Consider the following 13,512-nt stretch of genomic DNA (forward strand, 5'->3'; position numbering starts at 1 on the left):
AGAGGGGCACAGACATCAGAGGGTAATAGCCTAGATGGGCACAGACATCAGAGGGTAAGAGCCTAGATGGGCACAGACATCAGAGGGTAAGGGCCTAGACGGGCACAGACATCAGAGGGTAAGGGCCTAGAGGGGCACAGACAGCAGAGGGTAAGAGCCTAGATGGGCACAGACATCAGAGGGTAAGGGCCTAGAGGGGCACAGACATCAGAGGGTAAGAGCCTAGATGGGCACAGACAGCAGAAGGTAAGAGCCTAGATGGGCACAGACAGCAGAGGGTAAGGGCCTAGATGGGCACAGACAGCAGAGGGTAAGGGCCTAGATGGGCACAGACATCAGAGGGTAAGGGCCTAGAGGGGCACAGACATCAGAGGGTAAGAGCCTAGATGGGCACAGACAGCAGAAGGTAAGAGCCTAGATGGGCACAGACAGCAGAGGGTAAGGGCCTAGACGGGCACAGACATCAGAGGGTTAGGGCCTAGAGGGGCACAGACATCAGAGGGTAAGGGCCTAGATGGGCACAGACATCAGAGGGTAAGGGCCTAGAGGGGCACAGACATCAGAGGGTAAGGGCCTAGATGGGCACAGACATCAGAGGGTAAGGGCCTAGAGGGGCACAGACATCAGAGGGTAAGGGCCTAGATGGGCACAGACATCAGAGGGTAAGGGCCTAGAGGGGCACAGACATCAGAGGGTAAAGGCCTAGATGGGCACAGACATCAGAGGGTAAGAGCCTAGATGGGCACAGACAGCAGAGGGTAAGGGCCTAGACGGGTACAGACATCAGAGGGTAAGGGCCTAGACGGGCACAGACAGCAGAGCGTAGAGGCCTAGATGGGCACAGACAGCAGAGGGTAAGGGCCTAGATGGGCACAGACAGCAGAGCGTACAGGCCTAGATGGGCAGAGACAGCAGAGGGTAAGGGCCTAGACGGGCACAGACATCAGAGCGTAAGGGCCTAGAAGGGCACAGACATCAGAGGGTAAGAGCCTAGATGGGCACAGACAGCAGAGCGTAAGGGCCTAGAAGGGCACAGACATCAGAGGGTAAGAGCCTAGATGGGCACAGACATCAGAGGGTAAGAGCCTAGATGGGCACAGACAGCAGAGGGTAAGGGCCTAGACGGGCACAGACATCAGAGGGTAAGAGCCTAGATGGGCACAGACAGCAGAGGGTAAGGGCCTAGACGGGCACAGACATCAGAGCGTAAGGGCCTAGAAGGGCACAGACAGCGATAGCAGAGGGGCACAGACAGCGACAGCAGAGGGTATGGGCCTAGAGGGGCACAGACAGCAACAGCAGAGGGTAAGGGCCTAGAGGGGCACAGACAGCAACAGCAGAGCGTAAGGGCCTAGAAGGGCACAGACAGCGATAGCAGAGGGGCACAGACAGCGACAGCAGAGGGTAAGGGCCTAGAGGGGCACAGACAGCGACATCAGAGGGTAAGGGCCTAGAGGGGCACAGACAGCGACAGCAGAGGGTAAGGGCCTAGAGGGGCACAGACAGCAGAGGGTAAGGGCCTAGAGGGGCACAGACAGCGACATCAGAGGGTATTGGCCTAGAGGGGCACAGACAGCGACAGCAGAGGGTAAGGGCCTAGAGGGGCACAGACATCAGAGGGTAAGGGCCTAGAGGGGCACAGACAGCAGAGGGTAAGGGCCTAGAGGGGCACAGACAGCGACATCAGAGGGTATGGGCCTAGGGGAGCACAGACAGCGACAGCAGAGGGTAAGGGCCTAGAGGGGCACAGACATCAGAAGGTAAGGGCCTAGACGGGCACAGACAGCAACAGCAGAGGGTAAGGGCCTAGAGGGGCACAGACATCAGAGGGTAAGGGCCTAGAGGGGCACAGACAGCAACAGCAGAGGGTAAGGGCCTAGAGGGGCACAGACATCAGAGGGTAAGGGCCTAGAGGGGCACAGACATCAGAGGGTAAGGGCCTAGACGGGCACAGACATCAGAGGGCAAGGGCCTAGAGGGGCACAGACATCAGATGGTAAAGGCCTAGAGGGGCACAGACAGCAACAGCAGAGGGTAAGGGCCTAGACGGGCACAGACATCAGAGCATAAGGGCCTAGAAGGGCACAGACAGCGATAGCAGAGGGGCACAGACAGCGACAGCAGAGGGTATGGGCCTAGAGGGGCACAGACAGCAACAGCAGAGGGTAAGGGCCTAGAGGGGCACAGACAGCAACAGCAGAGCGTAAGGGCCTAGAAGGGCACAGACAGCGATGCAGAGGGGCACAGACAGCGACAGCAGAGGGTAAGGGCCTAGAGGGGCACAGACAGCGACATCAGAGGGTAAGGGCCTAAAGGGGCACAGACAGACAGCAGAGGGTAAGGGCCTAGAGGGGCACAGACAGCAGAGGGTAAGGGCCTAGAGGGGCACAGCGACATCAGAGGGTATTGGCCTAGAGGGGCACAGACAGCGACAGCAGAGGGTAAGGGCCTAGAGGGGCACAGACATCAGAGGGTAAGGGCCTAGAGGGGCACAGACAGCAGAGGGTAAGGGCCTAGAGGGGCACAGACAGCGACATCAGAGGGTATGGGCCTAGGGGGGCACAGACAGCGACAGCAGAGGGTAAGGGCCTAGAGGGGCACAGACATCAGAAGGTAAGGGCCTAGACGGGCACAGACAGCAACAGCAGAGGGTAAGGGCCTAGAGGGGCACAGACATCAGAGGGTAAGGGCCTAGAGGGGCACAGACAGCAACAGCAGAGGGTAAGGGCCTAGAGGGGCACAGACATCAGAGGGTAAGGGCCTAGAGGGGCACAGACATCAGAGGGTAAGGGCCTAGACGGGCACAGACATCAGAGGGTAAGGGCCTAGAGGGGCACAGACATCAGAGGGTAAAGGCCTAGAGGGGCACAGACAGCAACAGCAGAGGGTAAGGGCCTAGAGGGGCACAGACATCAGAGGGTAAAGGCCTAGAGGGGCACAGACATCAGAGGGTAAGGGCCTAGAAGGGCACAGACAGCGATAGCAGAGGGGCACAGACAGCGACAGCAGAGGGTAGGGCCTGGAGGGGCACAGACATCAGAGGGTAAGGGCCTAGAGGGGCACAGACAGCAACATCAGAGGGTAAGGGCCTAGAGGGGCACAGACATCAGAGGGTAAGGGCCTAGAGGGGCACAGACATCAGAGGGTAAGGGCCTAGAAGGGCACAGACAGCGATAGCAGAGGGGCACAGACAGCGACAGCAGAGGGTAAGGGCCTGGAGGGGCACAGACATCAGAGGGTAAGGGCCTAGAGGGGCACAGACAGCGACAGCAGAGGGTAAGGGCCTAGAGGGGCACAGACATCAGAGGGTAAGGGCCTAGAGGGGCACAGACATCAGAGGGTAAGGGCCTAGAGGGGCACAGACATCAGAGGGTAAGGGCCTAGAGGGGCACAGACATCAGAGGGTAAGGGCCTAGAGGGGCACAGACATCAGAGGGTAAGGGCCTAGAGGGGCACAGACATCAGAGGGTAAGGGCCTAGAGGGGCACAGACATCAGAGGGTAAGGGCCTAGAGGGGCACAGACATCAGAGGGTAAGGGCCTAGAGGGGCACAGGCATCAGAGGGTAAGGGCCTAGAGGGGCACAGACATCAGAGGGTAAGGGCCTAGAGGGGCACAGACATCAGAGGGTAAGGGCCTAGAGGGGCACAGACATCAGAGGGTAAGGGCCTAGAGGGGCACAGACATCAGAGGGTAAGGGCCTAGAGGGGCACAGGCATCAGAGGGTAAGGGCCTAGAGGGGCACAGACATCAGAGGGTAAGGGCCTAGAGGGGCACAGACATCAGAGGGTAAGGGCCTAGAGGGGCACAGACATCAGAGGGTAAGGGCCTAGACGGGCACAGACATCAGAGGGTAAGAGCCTAGATGGGCACAGACAGCAGAGGGTAAGGGCCTAGACGGGCACAGACATCAGAGCGTAAGGGCCTAGAAGGGCACAGACAGCGATAGCAGAGGGGCACAGACAGCGACAGCAGAGGGTATGGGCCTAGAGGGGCACAGACAGCAACAGCAGAGGGTAAGGGCCTAGAGGGGCACAGACAGCAACATCAGAGTAAGGGCCTAGAAGGGCACAGACCTAGCAGAGGGGCACAGACAGCGACAGCAGAGGGTAAGGGCCTAGAGGGGCACAGACATCAGAGGGTAAGGGCCTAGAGGGGCACAGACAGCGACAGCAGAGGGTAAGGGCCTAGAGGGGCACAGACAGCAGAGGGTAAGGGCCTAGAGGGGCACAGACAGCGACATCAGAGGGTATTGGCCTAGAGGGGCACAGACAGCGACAGCAGAGGGTAAGGGCCTAGAGGGGCACAGACATCAGAGGGTAAGGGCCTAGAGGGGCACAGACAGCAGAGGGTAAGGGCCTAGAGGGGCACAGACAGCAACATCAGAGGGTATGGGCCTAGGGGAGCACAGACAGCGACAGCAGAGGGTAAGGGCCTAGAGGGGCACAGACATCAGAGGGTAAGGGCCTAGACGGGCACAGACAGCAACAGCAGAGGGTAAGGGCCTAGAGGGGCACAGACATCAGAGGGTAAGGGCCTAGAGGGGCACAGACAGCAACAGCAGAGGGTAAGGGCCTAGAGGGGCACAGACATCAGAGGGTAAGGGCCTAGACGGGCACAGACATCAGAGGGTAAGGGCCTAGAGGGCACAGACATCAGAGGGTAAAGGCCTAGAGGGGCACAGACATCAGAGGGTAAGGGCCTAGAGGGGCACAGACATCAGAGGGTAAAGGCCTAGAGGGGCACAGACATCAGAGGGTAAGGGCCTAGAAGGGCACAGACAGCGATAGCAGAGGGGCACAGACAGCGACAGCAGAGGGTAAGGGCCTGGAGGGGCACAGACATCAGAGGGTAAGGCCTAGAGGGGCACAGACAGCAACATCAGAGGGTAAGGGCCTAGAGGGGCACAGACATCAGAGGGTAAGGGCCTAGAGGGGCACAGACATCAGAGGGTAAGGGCCTAGAAGGGCACAGACAGCGATAGCAGAGGGGCACAGACAGCGACAGCAGAGGGTAAGGGCCTGGAGGGGCACAGACATCAGAGGGTAAGGGCCTAGAGGGGCACAGACAGCGACAGCAGAGGGTAAGGGCCTAGAGGGGCACAGACATCAGAGGGTAAGGGCCTAGAGGGGCACAGACATCAGAGGGTAAGGGCCTAGAGGGGCACAGACATCAGAGGGTAAGGGCCTAGAGGGGCACAGACATCAGAGGGTAAGGGCCTAGAGGGGCACAGACATCAGAGGGTAAGAGCCTAGATGGGCACAGACAGCAGAGGGTAAGGGCCTAGACGGGCACAGACATCAGAGCGTAAGGGCCTAGAAGGGCACAGACAGCGATAGCAGAGGGGCACAGACAGCAGACATCAGAGGGTAAGGGCCTAGAGGGGCACAGACAGCAGAGGGTAAGGGCCTAGAGGGGCACAGACATCAGAGAGCGTAAGGGCCTAGAAGGGCACAGACAGCAGAGGATAGCAGAGGGGCACAGACATCAGAGGGTAAGGGCCTAGAGGGGCACAGACAGACATCAGAGGGTAAGGGCCTAGAGGGGCACAGACATCAGAGGGTAAGGGCCTAGAGGGGCACAGACAGCAGAGGGTAAGGGCCTAGAGGGGCACAGACATCAGAGGGTAAGGGCCTAGAGGGGCACAGACAGCGACAGCAGAGGGTAAGGGCCTAGAGGGGCACAGACATCAGAGGGTAAGGGCCTAGAGGGGCACAGACAGCAGAGGGTAAGGGCCTAGAGGGGCACAGACATCAGAGGGTATGGGCCTAGGGGGCACAGACAGCGACAGCAGAGGGTAAGGGCCTAGAGGGGCACAGACATCAGAAGGTAAGGGCCTAGACGGGCACAGACAGCAACAGCAGGGTAAGGGCCTAGCGGGGCACAGACATCAGAGGGTAAGGGCCTAGAGGGGCACAGACATCAGAGGGTAAGGGCCTAGAGGGGCACAGACAGCAACATCAGAGGGTAAGGGCCTAGAGGGGCACAGACATCAGAGGGTAAGGGCCTAGACGGGCACAGACATCAGAGGGTAAGGGCCTAGAGGGGCACAGACATCAGAGGGTAAAGGCCTAGAGGGGCACAGACAGCAACAGCAGAGGGTAAGGGCCTAGAGGGGCACAGACATCAGAGGGTAAAGGCCTAGAGGGGCACAGACATCAGAGGGTAAGGGCCTAGAAGGGCACAGACAGCGATAGCAGAGGGGCACAGACAGCGACAGCAGAGGGTAAGGGCCTGGAGGGGCACAGACATCAGAGGGTAAGGCCCTAGAGGGGCACAGACAGCAACATCAGAGGGTAAGGGCCTAGAGGGGCACAGACATCAGAGGGTAAGGGCCTAGAGGGGCACAGACATCAGAGGGTAAGGGCCTAGAAGGGCACAGACAGCGATAGCAGAGGGGCACAGACAGCGACAGCAGAGGGTAAGGGCCTGGAGGGGCACAGACATCAGAGGGTAAGGGCCTAGAGGGGCACAGACAGCGACAGCAGAGGGTAAGGGCCTAGAGGGGCACAGACATCAGAGGGTAAGGGCCTAGAGGGCACAGACATCAGAGGGTAAGGGCCTAGAGGGGCACAGACATCAGAGGGTAAGGGCCTAGAGGGGCACAGACATCAGAGGGTAAGGGCCTAGAGGGGCACAGACATCAGAGGGTAAGGGCCTAGAGGGGCACAGACATCAGAGGGTAAGGGCCTAGAGGGGCACAGACATCAGAGGGTAAGGGCCTAGAGGGGCACAGACATCAGAGGGTAAAGGCCTAGAGGGGCACAGACATCAGAGGGTAAGGGCCTAGAGGGGCACAGACATCAGAGGGTAAGGGCCTAGAGGGGCACAGACATCAGAGGGTAAGGGCCTAGAGGGGCACAGACATCAGAGGGTAAGGGCCTAGAGGGGCACAGACATCAGAGGGTAAGGGCCTAGAGGGGCACAGGCATCAGAGGGTAAGGGCCTAGAGGGGCACAGACATCAGAGGGTAAGGGCCTAGAGGGGCACAGACATCAGAGGGTAAGGGCCTAGAGGGGCACAGACATCAGAGGGTAAGGGCCTAGAGGGGCACAGACATCAGAGGGTAAGGGCCTAGAGGGGCACAGACATCAGAGGGTAAGGGCCTAGAGGGGCACAGACATCAGAGGGTAAGGGCCTAGAGGGGCACAGACATCAGAGGGTAAGGGCCTAGAGGGGCACAGACATCAGAGGGTAAGGGCCGAGAGGGGCACAGACATCAGAGGGTAAGGGCCTAGAGGGGCACAGACATCAGAAGGTAAGGGCCTAGAGGGGCACAGACATCAGAGGGTAAGGGCCTAGAGGGGCACAGACATCAGAGGGTAAGGGCCTAGAGGGGCACAGACATCAGAGGGTAAGGGCCTAGAGGGGCACAGACATCAGAGGGTAAGGGCCTAGAGGGGCACAGACATCAGAGGGTAAGGGCCTAGAGGGGCACAGACATCAGAGGGTAAGGGCCTAGAGGGGCACAGACATCAGAGGGTAAGGGCCTAGAGGGGCACAGACATCAGAGGGTAAGGGCCTGGAGGGGCACAGACATCAGAGGGTAAGGGCCTAGAGGGGCACAGACATCAGAGGGTAAGGGCCTAGAGGGGCACAGACAGCGATAGCAGAGGGGCACAGACAGCGATAGCAGAGGGGCACAGACATCAGAGGGTAAGGGCCTAGAGGGGCACAGACATCAGAGGGTAAGGGCCTAGAGGGGCACAGACAGCAGAGGGTAAGGGCCTAGAGGGGCACAGACATCAGAGGGTAAGGGCCTAGAGGGGCACAGACAGCAGAGGGTAAGGGCCTAGAGGGGCACAGACATCAGAGGGTAAGGGCCTAGAGGGGCACAGACAGCAGAGGGTAAGGGCCTAGAGGGGCACAGACATCAGAGGGTAAGGGCCTAGAGGGGCACAGACAGGGACAATGAAGAAAGTTAAGCAAAACGCAAAAAGATCAGTCCAAAAAACTACCAAAATTATATATGAAATACAATCACTAAGTTTTCACTTATACATACATACTGTAAAGAATATCCCTCCCCCACACACCACGCAGACTTCCTCAGAGACAGAACAGGTAGCCAAACATGTGGCTACTATCCTATCCCTGAAACCCTGAAACCCCAGGCTTGTTTTTAAGGAGCCTGGTAGCTTATCTGCATTATCAACAAACAGTCAGGCTCAACAGAGACAGAGAGCGAGATAGCGAGAGAGAGAGAGAGAGAGGTTCTGCACCAGCATGTGTGGGGAATGTAAACTGGGCTGTGTGGGTGAAGGTGGAGGGGATTGGGTGGTGGAAGGTCTACTCTAACAGTAAAGGATTCCAACTCTGACCCCACTCTAGCCTCGGGACTCACAGTCAGTCAGGAGTGACGTTTTTGTCTGGTGTGTCCCAGAGAGAGACAGAAGAAGATATGTATAAGAAGATACGTTATAAATATACCGTGTGTGTGTGTGTGTGTGTGTGTGTGTGTGTGTGTGTGTGTGTGTGTGTGTGTGTGTGTGTGTGTGTGTGTGTGTGTGTGTGTGTGTGTGTGTGTGTGTGTGTGTGTGTGTGTGTGTGTGTGTGTGTGTGTGTGTGTGTGTGTGTGTGTGTCGCTGGATGCATCAGTGTGGGGCAGTGTCCTGGGATCAGTATAATTGGTCTGCCAAAGCGCTCATATTGGGATTGTCCATAAGAGAGGCTGCTAGGCAATAGAGGACACCTGCCAATTATCAAAGAGCAGAGAGAACACACACACACAAGCCAAATGGACCGGTCATATTTGCATACTAGTCTTTGGACACTGCCAGCCAACAATGTGCGTGAACTATGTCTGAGTGAGGGAGAGAGAGTAGGGGGACAGAGAGAGAACAGAAAAAGAGACGAGAAAAGAGTGAGAATTGGAAAGGGGTACACACTGAAGAGAGATGGTAAGAAGGTATATTATTTTATAGCACCTTTTATTTAGCAGCCTACGTTACAAGTAATGTGTGCGGCAGGTAGCCTAGCGGTGGGGCAGGAACCGAATATTTGCTGGTTCCAACCCATGACCCCGACTTCATAAAAAATCGGTCGATGTGTCCTTGAGCAAGGTAAACCTAATAGCTCCTGTAAGTTACTGGATAACAGCGTTGTTATCCAATGTTAAACAAAGAGAAAAGTAGTAGGGGAAGAAAATAAAAATATGATTATTTTGGGAGCAATCCATCCATCCTCTTCTCAACCAAAGCCCCCACCCTCCTGATCATTTTTACAGACCTAGTCTCTCTCTCCCTGCTAACAATGTCATGAGTCCCCACAAAGACATCGTTTTCACATTGTGGTCTCTCTCCCTCTCTTCTCCTTTTCCCTCTCCCTCCCTTCTCCTTTTCCCTCTCCCTCCTCTCCCTCCTCTCCCTCTCCCTCTCTTCTCCTTTTCCCTCTCCCTCTCCCTCTTCTCCCTCTCCCTCTTCTCCCTCTCCTTCTCCCTCTCCCTCTCCTTCTCCTTCTCCCTCTCCCTCTCCCTCTCCCTCTCTTCTCCCTCACCATCTCCCTCTTCTCCCTCTCCCTCTTCTCCCTCTCCCTCTCCCTCTCCCTCTCCTATTCTCCCATTCCCTCTCCCTCTTCTCTTCTCCCTCTCCCTCTCCCTCTCCCTCTCCCTCTCCCTCTCCCTCTTCCATTCTCCCTTTCCCTCTCCCTCTTCTCTTCTCCCTCTCCGTCTCCCTCCCCCTCTTCTATTCTCCCTCTTCTCCCTCTCCCTCACCCTCTTCTCCCTCACCCTCTTCTCCCTCTTCTCTTCTCCCTCTACTCTTCTCCCTCTTCTCCCTCTCCCTCTTCTCTTCTCCCTCTCTCTCCTTCTCCCTCTTCTCTTCTCCCTCTCTCTCTCTCTCTTCTCCCTCTTCCCTCTCCCTCTTCTCCCTCTTCTCTTCTCCTCTTCTCCCTCTTCTCTTCTCCCTCTCCCTCTTCTCCCTCTCCCTCCTCTCTCTCCCTCTCCCTCTTCTCTTCTCTTCTCTTCTCCCTCTTCTCTTCTCTTCTCCCTCTCCTCTCCCTCTTCTCTTCTCTCTTCTCCCTCTCCCTCTTCTCTTCTCTTCTCTTCTCTTCTCTTCTCCTCTTCTCTTCTCTTCTCTTCTCTTCTCCCTCTCCCTCTTCCTCTTCTCCTCTCCCTCTCCCTCTTCTCTTCTCTTCTCTTCTCTTCTCCCTCTTCTCTTCTCTTCTCTTCTCCCTCCCTCTTCTCTTCTCCCTCTCCCTCTTCTCTTCTCCCTCTCCCTCTCCTTCTCTTCTCTTCTCCCTCTCTCCTCCCTCTTCTCTTCTCCCTCTCCCTCTTCTCTTCTCCCTCTTCTCTTCTCTTCCCTCTTCTCTTCTCCCTCTCCCTCTTCTCTTCTCCCTCTCCCTCTTCTCTTCTCCCTCTCCCTCTCCCTCTTCTCTTCTCCCTCTCCCTCTTCTCCCTCTCCCTCTTCTCTTCTCCCTCTCCCTCTTCTCTTCTCCCTCTCCCTCTTCTCTTCTCTTCTCCCTCTCCCTCTTCTCTTCTCCCTCTCCCTCTTCTCTCTCTCTTCTCTTCTCCCTCTTCTTCTTGTCCCTCTCCCTCTCCCTCTTCTCTCTCCCTCTCCCTCTTCTCTTCTCCCTCTTCTCTTCTCCCTCTCCCTCTTCTCTTCTCTTCTCCCTCTCCCTCTCCCTCTTCTCCCTCTTCTCTTCTCCCTCTCCCTCTTCTCTTCTCCCTCTCCTTCTCCCTCTTCTCTTCTCCCTCTCCCTCTTCTCCCTCTCCCTCTTCTCCTTCTCCCTCTCCCTCTTCTCTTCTCCCTCTCTCCTCTTCTCTTCTCCCTCTCCCTCTCTTCTCCCTCTCCCTCTCCCTCTTCCCTTCTCCCTCTTCTCTTCTCCCCTCCCTCCTCTCTCTTCTCTTCTCCCTCTCCCTCTTCTCTTCTCCCTCTCCCTCTTCTCTTCTCCCTCTCCCTCTCCCTCTTCTCTTCTCCTTCTCCCTCTCCCTCTTCTCCTTCTCCCTCTCCCTCTTCTCTTCTCTTCTCCCTCTTCTCTTCTCCCTCTCCCTCTTCCTTCTCTTCTCTTCTCCCTCTCCCTCTTCTCTTCTCCCTCTCTTCTCCCTCTCCCTCTTCTCTTCTCCCTCCCTCTTCTCTTCTCCCTCTCCCCTTCTCTTCTCCCTCTCCCTCTTCTCCTCCCTCCCTCTTCTCCTCTTCTCCTCTTCTCCCTCTCTCCCTCTCCCTCTCTCTCTCTCCCTCCTCTTCTCCCTCTCCTCCTCTTCTCTTCTCTTCTCCCTCTCCCTCTTCTCTTCTCCCTCTCCCTCTCCCTCTCCCTCTCCCTCTCTCCCTCTTCTCTTCTTCTCCCTCTTCTCTTCTCCTCTCTCCCTCTCCCTCTCCCTCTCCCTCTTCTCCTCTTCTCTTCTCCCTCCCTCTCCCTCTCCCTCTTCTCTTCTCCCTCTCCCTCTTCTCTCTCTCTCCCTCTCCTCTTCTCCCTCTCCCTCTTCTCTTCTCCCTCTCCCTCTTCTCTCCTCTCCCTCTTCTCTTCTCCCTCTTCTCTTCCCTTCTCCCTCTCTCCCTCTCCCTCTTCTCTTCTCCCTCTCCCTCTTCTCTTCTCCCTCTCCCTCTTCTCTTCTCCTCTCTCCTCTCCCTCTTCTCTTCTCCCTCTCCCTCTTCTCTTCTCCCTCTCCCTCTTCTCTTCTTCTCCCTCTCCCTCTTCTCTTCTCCCTCTCCCTCTTCTCTTCTCCCTCTCCCTCTTCTCCCTCTCCCTCTCTCCTCTTCTCTTCTCCCTCTCTCCCTCTTCTCTTCTCCCTCTCCCTCTTCTCTTCTCCCTCTCCCTCTTCTCTTCTCCCTCTCCCCTCCCTCTCCCTCTCCCTCTCCTCTTCTCCCTCTCCTCTTCTCCCTCTCCTCTCCCTCTCTCTCCCTCTCCCTCTTCTCCCTCTCTCCCTCTCCCTCTCTCTTCTCCCTCTCCCTCTTCTCTTCTCCCTCTCCCTCTTCTCTTCTCCCTCTCCCTCTCCCTCTCCCTCTCCCTCTCTCTTCTCCCTCTCCCTCTTCTCTTCTCCCTCTCCCTCTTCTCTTCTCTTCTCCTTCTCCCTCCCTCTCCTTCTCTCCCTCTCCTCTTCTCTTCTCCCTCTCCCTCTTCTCTTCTCTTCTCTCCCTCTCCCTCTTCTCTTCTCCCTCTCCTCTCCCTCTCTCCCCTCTCCCTCTTCTCCTCTCCCTCTCCCTCCCTTCTCCCTCTCTCTTCTCTTCTCCCTCTCCCTCTTCTCTTCTCCCTCTCCCTCTTCTCTTCTCTTCTCCCTCTCCCTCTTCTCTTCTCCCCTCTCCCTTCTCCCTCTCCCTCTTCTCCCTCTCCCTCTTCTCTTCTCCCTCTCCTCTCCCTCTCCCTCTTCTCTTCTCTTCTCCCTCTCCCCTCTTCTCCCTCTCCCTCTTCTCTTCTCTCCCTCTCTCTTCTCTTCTCTTCTCTCCCTCTCCCCTTCTCCCTCTTCTCTTCTCTTCTCCCTCCCTCTTCTTCTCCCTCTCTCTTCTCTTCTCTCCTCTCCCTCTTCTCTTCTCCCTCTCCCTCTTCTCTTCTCCCTCTCCCTCTCCCTCTCCCCTTCTCCCTCTCCCTCTTCTCCCTCTCCCTCTTCTCTTCTCCCTCTCCCTCTCCCTCTCCCTCTTCTCTTCTCTTCTCCCTCTCCCTCTCCCTCTCCTCTTCTCCCTCTCCCTCTTCTCTTCTCTTCTCTTCTCCCTCTCCCTCTTCTCTTCTCCCTCTCCCTCTTCTCTTCTCCCTCTCCGGCTGCCGCATGGGGCAATGCCTCTCATTTCTCCACTACAGAGGAGAAAAACACCACCGACCACGGAACCCAAAGAAAACTGCCCACATACACCTCCAATCTGAGAGGAATTACGAGCTTGGGTGAAATGTCTAAATGAATAATACATTAAACACATTAGCCTTGACGTGATTAAGAAGAAACTTTGCGTGGGCCCAAAAAAAGCAAGTGGCTGAATTCCCTGGTGTTTAATAAGATCGGCATGAAGAAATACGAAGGACCTTTGAATGGAAGGAAATGTGCTCCAGTGCTAGTACAGTAGTTAGTCTCTCTCTCTCTCTCTCTCTCTCTCTCTCTCTCTCTCTCTCTCTCTCTCTCTCTCTCTCTCTCTCTCTCTCTCAGAATTCACATGCTAACAAACTGGCAGCTCTGTTCTAGAACAATAGAATAGCCACATATAAATGGTATTGCTATAATACACCGTCTAATGTAAACAGCTTCAGGAACAGCTACTCAACTCTCTCCTCCAATATAAACTGCATGGAGGGAAATTGGCTCCCAACCTCCTGTAAACTAGATGATTATTTACTAGCCACCAGGGAGAATATAATTTGAAGAAGAAAGGACAAAAGGATCTACAAGGAGAGTAATAGGCTAACCCCAGTCACAGTAGGAGCTTTAATCTAGTCCCTGTACTTTTATCTTCTGCATAACCTCTAATCATTGTATGTTGAAAGGGCCACATGCCTCACTCACCCTGTACTCAGCTCCCCTCACCTCTCTCTCAGTACATTTGCGACAAACCTCTCCCCTCCAACAAGTCCCAACCTGACCCTCAGGAGCCGA

General features: G+C 56.2%; 1 protein-coding gene across 1 annotated transcript in view; it reads right to left on the bottom strand.

Annotated features, from left to right (window-relative positions):
* The window catches only part of LOC118366657 (DNA-binding protein SATB2-like), an 82,333-nt gene that overhangs the window by 57,149 nt on the left and 11,672 nt on the right, over nucleotides 1–13,512 (bottom strand).

The sequence above is a fragment of the Oncorhynchus keta genome, chromosome 34 (genome assembly GCF_023373465.1).
Source record: "Oncorhynchus keta strain PuntledgeMale-10-30-2019 chromosome 34, Oket_V2, whole genome shotgun sequence".
NCBI lineage: Eukaryota > Metazoa > Chordata > Actinopteri > Salmoniformes > Salmonidae > Oncorhynchus > Oncorhynchus keta.